Source organism: Balaenoptera physalus (genome assembly GCF_965194825.1).
Source record: "Balaenoptera physalus genome assembly, chromosome: 19".
Lineage (NCBI taxonomy): Eukaryota > Metazoa > Chordata > Mammalia > Artiodactyla > Balaenopteridae > Balaenoptera > Balaenoptera physalus.
Window position 1 is genome coordinate 30728798 of NC_138900.1, and position 9469 is coordinate 30738266.

Genomic DNA, 9469 nt, shown 5'->3' on the forward strand with positions numbered 1-9469 from the left:
AAGGACCAAGTAGTACTGTCTCCATTAGCAATTCCATGATTCTGTTTTTCAAGATTCAGTGACTTTGAATGAAAGGACAGTTTGTATTTTCCATTCTTAGTTAGAGAACATCTGCAATCAGGTAATTTGGCTTTAAAAAACACTCACGTCTTCTACCAAGATGCAGAGTTACCCCAGGTATTGTACACAGGCTGTGCTTTCCTTTAAACTCCTTCTATGCTCATAAAGCTGCTATTGACACAAGAAGTCTTTAAATGATTCTTTCCTGTGTAAATTGAGAGCACCTGTGCTAAAATATAGAGGCTCTCTGGCAACAGAAAAAAAAAATGCACATTTGCCTACTGAATATGGCAATTTCCTAGAATAGAAGGCCTCCCTCACAATCTTTTGCTGATGTTTTATGTCTGTAGGTTGAACTTGCAGATGTGGGCTCATCAAAGTACCCTGTCAACAATGGGCATCCATTTAAATAAAATCATAAACTACAGGCAAAGCTAGTGTTTTGTGGGGACGTTTTCTCTCCAGGAGAAGTAAAATTAAGCTACTGCTGATGTGGAATTATGTCCTCATTCACATATAAATAGTTTTGGTAGGTCACGGTGGAGGTGACATTGCTAAGGAACTCTGCAGTGACTCCTCAAATTGTCACACCACTATCTTAAAAGGCAAGCAGGTAGTCTACAGCAACTGCGTGGAAACCCTCAAGATTCTACTTAGATCTTCAGCTGATTCAGATAATTAAATGGGAAAATTTGCCCTCTGATGCAAATAAAGATGATGGCGTTTTTTGGCAGTGAATTGTGTGGCAAATTTGGGTGAAAGCTCCCTCCCAAAGTGACTAGTAACTAAGAGGAAACTCATTTAAACTTGGTACCGTGCAGAGTTTTCAGGAAAGGTTTGGGAAAAGTGATGCAAACTTGCAAAGGTGGTATTTATAGCCCTAGGGCTGGAGAAGTATGCCCTCTTACCCAGCTACAGCCAATCTGGCTTCACTGCACACAATCATAAATTTCTCTTTAGCTTACATCCAAAACCATAGCATCTGCCTATTCTCCACTGCCCCCCATGTAAATATGAACTCTGAATACACTTCCCCTTCATGTCATAGCTCAACTGCTCTTAGTATTCATGTGTTCATTCTTTCACTCAACAAATATTTGCTAAGTGCCCACCTATCACTGTGCCAGAGGAGGAAGGCGATACTGAAATGATACCCTGCCCTCAGGGTCTGGAGAAGTTACAGTACAAGGAGGAGCGTGACTGAAAAAGAAAATTTAAAGCATAGCAGTTAAGAGCTCCAGCAATTAACTACTACATGTGTTTGGTAAGTTACTTAACCTCTCTAAGCCTCAGTTTCCTCATCTATAAAATGAGGGTGATAGCAGAACCTACCACTTAGGGATGCTATAATCCACATAAATGTTTAAGGACATGTCCCCACTAGAGTAAGCACCTAATAAACTGGGAACTTCAAGGTTCAGTGTGGAGAGGAGTGTTTCCAGGCACCCATGGTCACACGGCTGATGAATAAGGTCAGAAATGCTACGTGGATGCCTGGCATTTTAAGTGAGTCATTTCCTGGCTCCAGAAATGTTTCCTCAATTTTTAGATGAGGAAGGTAGGTTAGAGTCGACCCCATCCAGCTCTTACTTTCTGTTGTTTGATCAGGCTCATGAAGACATGAGTGAGATTTGGACTTGCGAACATAGAGGGAAGGAATATTCCCAGGGGAGACTAGAAGAGAGTATTCTTTAATTAGAAAAATCACCCTTGTTGACCACTATCCATTAAACATTTAGTTCAGCAATAGCTTCCTGTGTGCCCATGGTGTGTCCAGGAGAGATGTTCAAAATACTTAACAACCAGGTATTGAAACTGAGCAGGACCATGTGGGGCTCCTGGGCACAAAAGTCTTTCTGTGTCCCCCATTTCTTTATTACAGGAAATAGGCTTCATTCAGCCCCCATGATCTTCCCTGGGCTCCAAGGGGCAGGTTCAAATGGTTGCTAAACAGGGAAGGGAGGGGATGCAGAGACAAGGGAGAAACAGTCAAGAAACAATAGTGCAGCCTTAGGGCAGGGTCCTGGTTCCTCCGCAAGGGATACACATAACAATATCTTTGAGTTGTTTTGCAGATACTGAAACACCCACCAGGTGGGAGAAGTTAATGGTGTGCTGCCCACAAGCAAGAAGACCCCAGACCAGTTGGAACCAGAAGGCTGATATTGCTGACTGCCACTTACCTCACCACGAATCCATCAGAAGAGTGATTGAACGAGCTGATCACACCCTCTTTGAATTGTTACTATAAAACTCCTCACTACTCCCTCCAGGTCGAGACACACAGTTTTGAGAGCATTAGTCCACTGTGGCTCCCTTTGCCTGGCAAAGCAATAAAGTTGTTCTTTTCTACTTCATCCAAAACTCCATCTCCGAGATTTAATTCAGTGTTGGGGTACAAAGGCTGGATTCAGTATGAGCTGCCACCATCTACAGGGATGGATTCTGGTAAAGGGTTGGAGCATTAGCTAATAGTGGATTTGGGAGAGGTTCTTGGGGAGGACCAGGTGTAGCCTGGACAAGAAGGGGAGGAGGCACCTTGGTAACTCAAGGAACAGCCTATTATGAATCAGCATGGAGAAATTTCAATACCCACCCTCCTATGTGTCAGAGTTGAATAAGACCCATCCTCTGTCCTCAAGGGTCTCTCAAGCAAGTAATGCTCCCATGACTGGTAAGTTCAGCAGTGCAAATTATGACAAGGTACAGTGGAGCCAACCAGCCCACAAGAGGCAGGGATCAGCTCTCTCCAAGATGTCAAGGAAGTTTAATCAGGCACGCCAGCTGAGGCGCAGTGGTTCCTCTCCTGGCCCACCAGCTATGGTCTGAGGAAAAGTGATGAAAATTTTCCTCTGTTTGGTACCAAGTGGCAGACTGAGGGTCAGAGGCCTAGCTATCACAAACACAAGTGCAGGATGGCAAATAGAAGGAAGGCTGAGAATGTGTCGGGAGGTCTAGGACATGGGAGGTCCTCCCATGTCAGGAGTACCCTGTCTTAGTCTTTTCAGGCTGTTACTACAAAATATCATAAACTGGGTGACTGATAAACAGCAGAAATTTATTTTTCACAGTTGTGGAAGCTGGAAGTCCAAGATGAGGATGCTAGCACATTCAGCTTCTGGCGAGGTCCTGCTTCCTGGCTGCAGACTGCAGATCAGACTGCAGACTTCTCATCACATGCTCACATAGATGCAGAGAACAAGTAAACTCTCTCTTGTCTCTTATTATGAGGACACTAATCCCATTCATGAGGGCTCCACCCTCACTTTTTTTTTTTTTTTAATGTTAAACTCCACTTTACTAGAGTTCGTTTCTGGACACATTGACTCATTTTTTTTTATAGAAGAGAGACAATGAATCTCAGTTTACTTACAAGCTAGGAGATCACTTTGAATTCTGCATTTCTTAACTGCAAACAGATATAGCACTTGTAACAGGTTATAAATAAACTGGTTTTCAAGCACAGAGCCAGCCCCAACAGTAATAGTACACTATTTTAAAAGACCTAAGGTAATGAATTCCATTTCCAGTGGAAAAAAAGAATCATATGGTCTTGGACAAACAATTCTGATGGTTTACTTAACAGTCACTTATTAGCTCTTCCTTGCTCATAGAACTTTATGATTTTTTTGAGGAGTGAAGCATTCAGCTTTAGTGGATAAATCCTTGTTAGGCTAAGACAATCATTCTCATATCCCTCTTTGCCATGAATTGACTTATGAGTGGTCATATCAATCTGTTTTGACAAATGAGTAATTAGAGGAAGGCTGTTATTGTGCTTATGAGAATGATATTTTTCTCTGAAAAAAGATAAATATGCATTAGGAAAATGACCATTTGGACTCTTTTTCTGCTTTCTCCTTGTTTTGTGAGAATATGATACTTGGTTTTACAGCAGCCATCTTGTGACCCTGAGATGATCATATGCCCATAATGACAAATGGTAGATTAGAAAGAACCAGCAAAGACAGAAAACAGCAACATCAATAGTAAACAATCATAGCAAAAGAACAATGGGACCTTAACTAGTGGAGTTCCTATAAAGTAAAAAATAAATGCTCTGTTTATTCTAAAAAAAAAAGAACTATGCAAACAAGCTTAAAACTACTTTTTTTGTGCCAGTGTTATAAAATGTAGCTTTTAATAAAACCTTGATCCAAATGCCAGCAACTTCAGAAAAGAATTTGGGTAGGGGGAAGAAGAAAGTTATCTCACTTAGGAAAAACAACCACTATCTTTATCTTAATCTTCGACACACAATTTAAACATATATAGCTGCTGTAACACTTTACACAATTCTTATGTACTGGAGCAATAACAAGATCTAAATACAATTATATTTTTAAACACTGGGTGAAGGCTTTACATAAAAATACCATCCTACTTTTCCCCCTAAATTTCTAAAATATCATGTACTTTTCCCCAACATTTTCCCTGCAGCCGTTCAGGAATTTTTAGGAAACATTCGTGCATGATCTTAATTCCTAATCCCTGGCTCTTTGGGCTCAATGACAACAGATCAAAACCACCAAAAATGATGGTTCACTTGAAGTCAGGTGAGACACAATGGCTCAGTTAGTCTCGTAGGATAAAAGCAGTGCTGCATCAACTGTCTCCATGCAGGAGGGGCACGTGAAGGATCTCATCAGCCAGTCATCTGTACAGCCCAGGTGATCTGCATACACAGCAGAAATCAAGTTGGGTTCTCATAAACAAAGTCCATCATACAGATCACACACTCCCAGATCTTTTTTTTTAATATTTGTTTTATTTTATTTATTTATTTATTTATTTGGTTGCACCGGGTCTTATTTGCAGCTGGTGGGCTCCTTAGTTGTGGCATGCAAACTCTTAGTTGCGGCATGTATGTGGGCTCTAGTTCCCTGACCAGGGAACGAACCCGGGCCCCCTGCTTTGGGAGTGCAGAGTCTTTAGCCACTGCACCAGCAGGGAAGTCCCCTGGATCCTTTTTTCTGATCCATTTCTTCCAGGGTCATAAACTCCTTTAGGCTGATGCTGTATGAGGCCTATTCTTTGAGCTATCCTAATTTGTTCCTCTCAGCTGAGTTGCTAGGCGAGTCTGGCTAGGTGTTGGATGATAGACAAAAACTGGAACTAGATCCAGATATGGCAGCAGCAGCTCCTGATCCAGCTCCGTCCCTTTGCCAAAGCTAGCCCAGTCAGACTGAGACTTGTGAGGCAGGGAGATGTCATCCGAAGTGGGGGACTTAAGGCATTTCCCCATCTTCTGGGGCTTGAGTGTGGGAATGTGTGCTGTTTTTTGTTTTGTTTTGTTTTGTTTAACATCTTTATTGGGGTATAATTGCTTTACAATGGTGTGTTAGTTTCTGCTTTATAACAAAGTGAATCAGCTATACATATACATATGTTCCCATATCTCTTACCTCTTGCGTCTCTCTCCCTCTAACCCTCCCTATCCCACTCCTCTAGGTGGTCACAAAGCACCAAGCTGATCTCCCTGTGCTATGCGGCTGCTTCCCACTAGCTATCTATTTTACGTTTGGTAGTGTATATATGTCCATGCCACTCTCTCACTTTGTCACATCTTATCCTTCCCCCTCCCCATATCCTCAAGTCCATTCTCTAGTAGGTCTGTGTCTTTATTCCCGTCTTGCCCCTAGGTTCTTCATGAACTTTTTTTTTCCCTTAGATTCCATATATATGGGTTAGCATACTGTATTTGTTTTTCTCTTTCTGACTTACTTCACTCTGTATGACAGACTCTAACTCCATCCACCTCACTACAAATAACTCAATTTCATTTCTTTTTATGGCTGAGTAATACTCCATTGTATATATGTGTCACATCTTCTTTATCCATTCATCCGATGATGGACACTTAGGTTGCTTCCATGTCCTGGCTATTGTAAATAGAGCTGCAATGAACATTTTGGTACATGACTTTTTTTGAATTCTGGTTTTCTCAGGGTATATGCCCAGTAGTGGGATTGTTGGGTTGTATGGTAGCTCTATTTTTAGTTTTTTTAAGGAACCTCCATACTGTTCTCCATAGTGGCTGTATCAGTTTACATTCCCACCAACAGTGCAAGAGTGTTCCCTTTTCTCCACACCCTCTCCAGCATTTATTGTTTCTAGATTTTTTGATGATGGCCATTCTGACCGGTGTGAGATGATATCTCACTGTAGTTTTGATTTGCATTTCTCTAATGATTAATGATGTTGAGCATTCTTTCATGTGTTTGTTGGCAATCTGTATATCTTCTTTGGAGAAATGTCTATTTAGGTCTTCTGCCCATTTTTGGATTGGGTTGGTTGTTTGTTTTTTATTGGGCTGCATGAGCTGCTTCTAAATTTTGGAGATTAATCCTTTGTCTGTTGCTTCATTTGCAAGTATTTTAACCCATTCTGAGGGTTTTTTTGGTCTTGTTTATAGTTTCCTTTGCTGTGCAAAAGCTTTTAAGTTTCATTAGATCCCATTTGTTTATTTTTGTTTTTATTTCCATTTCTCTAGGAGGTGTGTCAAAAAGGATCTTGCTGTGATTTATGTCATAGAGTGTTCTGCCTATGTTTTCCTCTAAGAGTTTGATAGTGTCTGGCCTTACGTTTAGGTCTTTAATCCGTTTTGAGTTTATTTTTGTGTATGGTGTTAGGGAGTGTTCTAATTTCATACTTTTACACCTACCTGTCCAGTTTTCCCAGCACCACTTATTGAAGAGGCTGTCTTTTCTCCACTGTATATGCATGCCTCCTTTATGAAAAATAAGGTAACCATATGTGAGTAGGTTTATCTCTGGGCTTTCTATCCTGTTCCATTGATCTATATTTCTCTTTTTGTGCCAGTACTATACTGTCTTGATTACCGTATCTTTGTAGTATAGTCTGAAGTCAGGGAGCCTGATTCCTCCAGCTCCATTTTTTGTTCTCAAGATTGCTTTGGCTATTCGGGGTCTTTTGTGTTTCCATACAAATTGTGAAATTTTTTCTTCTAATTCTGTGAAAAATGCCAGTGGTAGTTTGATAGGGATTGTATTGAATCTGTAGATTGTTTTGGGTAGTAGAGTCATTTTCACAATGTTGATTCTTCCAATCCAAGAACATGGTATATCTCTCCATCTATTTGTATCATCTTTAATTACTTTCATCAGTGTCTTATAATTTTCTGCATACAGGTCTTTTGTCTCCTTAGGTAGGTTTATTCCTAGATATTTTATTCTTTTTGTTGCAATAGTAAATGGGAGTGTTTCCTTAATTTCACTTTCAGATTTTTCATCATTAGTGTATAGGAATGCAAGAGATTTCTGTGCATTAATTTTGTATCCTGCTACTTTACCAAATTCATTGATTAGCTCTAGTAGTTTTCTGGTAGCATCTTTAGGATTCTTTATGTAGAGTATCATGTCATCTGCAAACGGTGACAGCTTTACTTCTTCTTTTCCCATTTGGATTCCATTTATTTCTCTTTCTTCTCTGATTGCTGTGGCTAGAACTTCCAACACTATGCTGAATAATAGTGGTGAGAGTGGGAAACCTTGTCTTGTTCCTGATCTTAGTGGAAATGGTTTCAGTTTTTCACCATTGAGGACGATGTTGGCTGTGGGTTTGTCATATATGGCCTTTATTATGTAGAGGTAAGTTCACTCTATGCCTACTTTCTGGAGGGTTTTTATCATAAATGGGTGTTGAATTTTGTTGAAAGATTTTTCTGCATCTATTGAGATGATCATATGATTTTCATTCTTCAATTTTTTAATATGGGAGTCTCACTGATTGATTTGCATATATTGAAGAATCCTTGCATTCCTGAAATAAACCCCACTTGATCATGCTGTATAATCCTTTTAATGTGCTGTTGGATTCTGTTGGCTAGTATTTTGTTGAGGATTTTTGCATCTATGTTCATCAGTGATATTGGCCTGTAGTTTTCTTTCTTTGTGACATCTTTGTCTGGTTTTGGTATCAGGGTGATGGTGGCCTCATAGAGTGAGTTGGGGAGTGTTCCTCCCTCTGCAATATTTTGGAAGAGTTTGAGAAGGATAAGTGTTAGCTCTGCTCTAAATGTTTGATAGAATTCGCCTGTGAAGCCATCTGGTCCTGGGCTTTTGTTTGTTGGAAGATTTTTAATCACAGTTTCAATTTCAGTGCTTGTGATTGGTCTGTTCATATTCTCTATTTCTTCCTGGTTCAGTCTCGGCAGGTTGTGCATTTCTAACAGTTTGTCCATTTCTTCCAGGTTGTCCATTTTATTGACATAGTGTTGCTTGCAGTAATCTCTCATGATCGTTTGTATTTCTGCAGTGTCAGTTTTTACTTCTCCTTTTTCATTTCTAATTCTATTGATTTGAGTCTTCTCCCTTTTTTTCTTGATGAGTCTGGCTAATGGTTTATCAATTTTGTTTATCTTCTCAAAGAACCACCTTTTAGTTTTATTGATCTTTGCTATTGTTTCCTTCATTTCTTTTTCATTTATTTCTGATCTGATCTTTATGATTTCTTTCCTTCTGCTAACTTCGGGGTTTTTTTGTTCTTCTTTCTCTAATTGCTTTAGGTACAAGTTTAGGTTGTTTATTCGAGATGTTTCCTGTTTCTTGAGGTAGGCTTGTATTGCTATAAACTTCCCTCTTAGAACTGCTTTTGCTGCATCCTATAGGTTTTGGGTCGTCGTGTCTCCATTGTCATTTGTTTCTAGGTAGTTTTTGATTTCCCCTTTGATTTCTTCAGTGATCACTTCGTTATTAAGTAGTGTATTGTGTAGCCTCCATGTGTTTGTATTTTTTACAGATCTTTTCCTGTAATTGATATCTAGTCTCATAGCGTTGTGGTCGGAAAAGATACTTGATACAATTTCAATTCTCTTAAATTTACCAAGGCTTGATTTGTGACCCAAGATATGATCTATCGTGGAGAATGTTCCATAAGCACTTGAGAAAAATGTGTATTCTGTTCTTTTTGGGTGGAATGTCCTATAAATATCAATTAAGTCCATCTTGTTTAATGTATCATTTAAAGCTTGTGTTTTCTTATTTATTTTCATTTTGGATGATCTGTCCATTGGTGAAAGTGTGGTGTTAAAGCCCCCTACTATGATTTTGTTACTGTCGATTTCCCCTTTTATGGCTGTTAGTATTTGCCTTATGTGTTGAGGTGCTCCTATGTTGGGTGCATAAATATTTACAATTGTTATATCCTCTTCTTGGATCGATCCCTTGATCATTATGTAGTGTCCTTCTTTGTCACTTGTAATGGTCTTTATTTTAAAGTCTTTTTTGTCTGATATGAGAATTGCTACTCCAGCTTTCTTTTGATTTCCATTTGTATGGAATATCTTTTTCCATCCCCTCACTTTCAGTCTGTATGTGTCACTAGGTATGAAGTGGGTCTCTTGTAGCCAGCATATATACGGGTCTTGTTTTTGTATCCATTCAGCCAG

General features: G+C 39.5%; 1 pseudogene across 1 annotated transcript; it reads right to left on the reverse strand.

Annotated features, from left to right (window-relative positions):
* Positions 1-649: 649 nt before the first annotated feature.
* LOC309648746 (RING finger protein 11-like) lies at positions 650-5446 on the reverse strand (annotated as a pseudogene). Its single transcript has 2 exons — positions 5026-5446; positions 650-4807 (listed from the first exon to the last, which is right to left on the reverse strand). The product of its transcript is annotated as an RING finger protein 11-like (transcript).
* Between the last annotated feature and the right edge of the window lie 4023 nt (positions 5447-9469).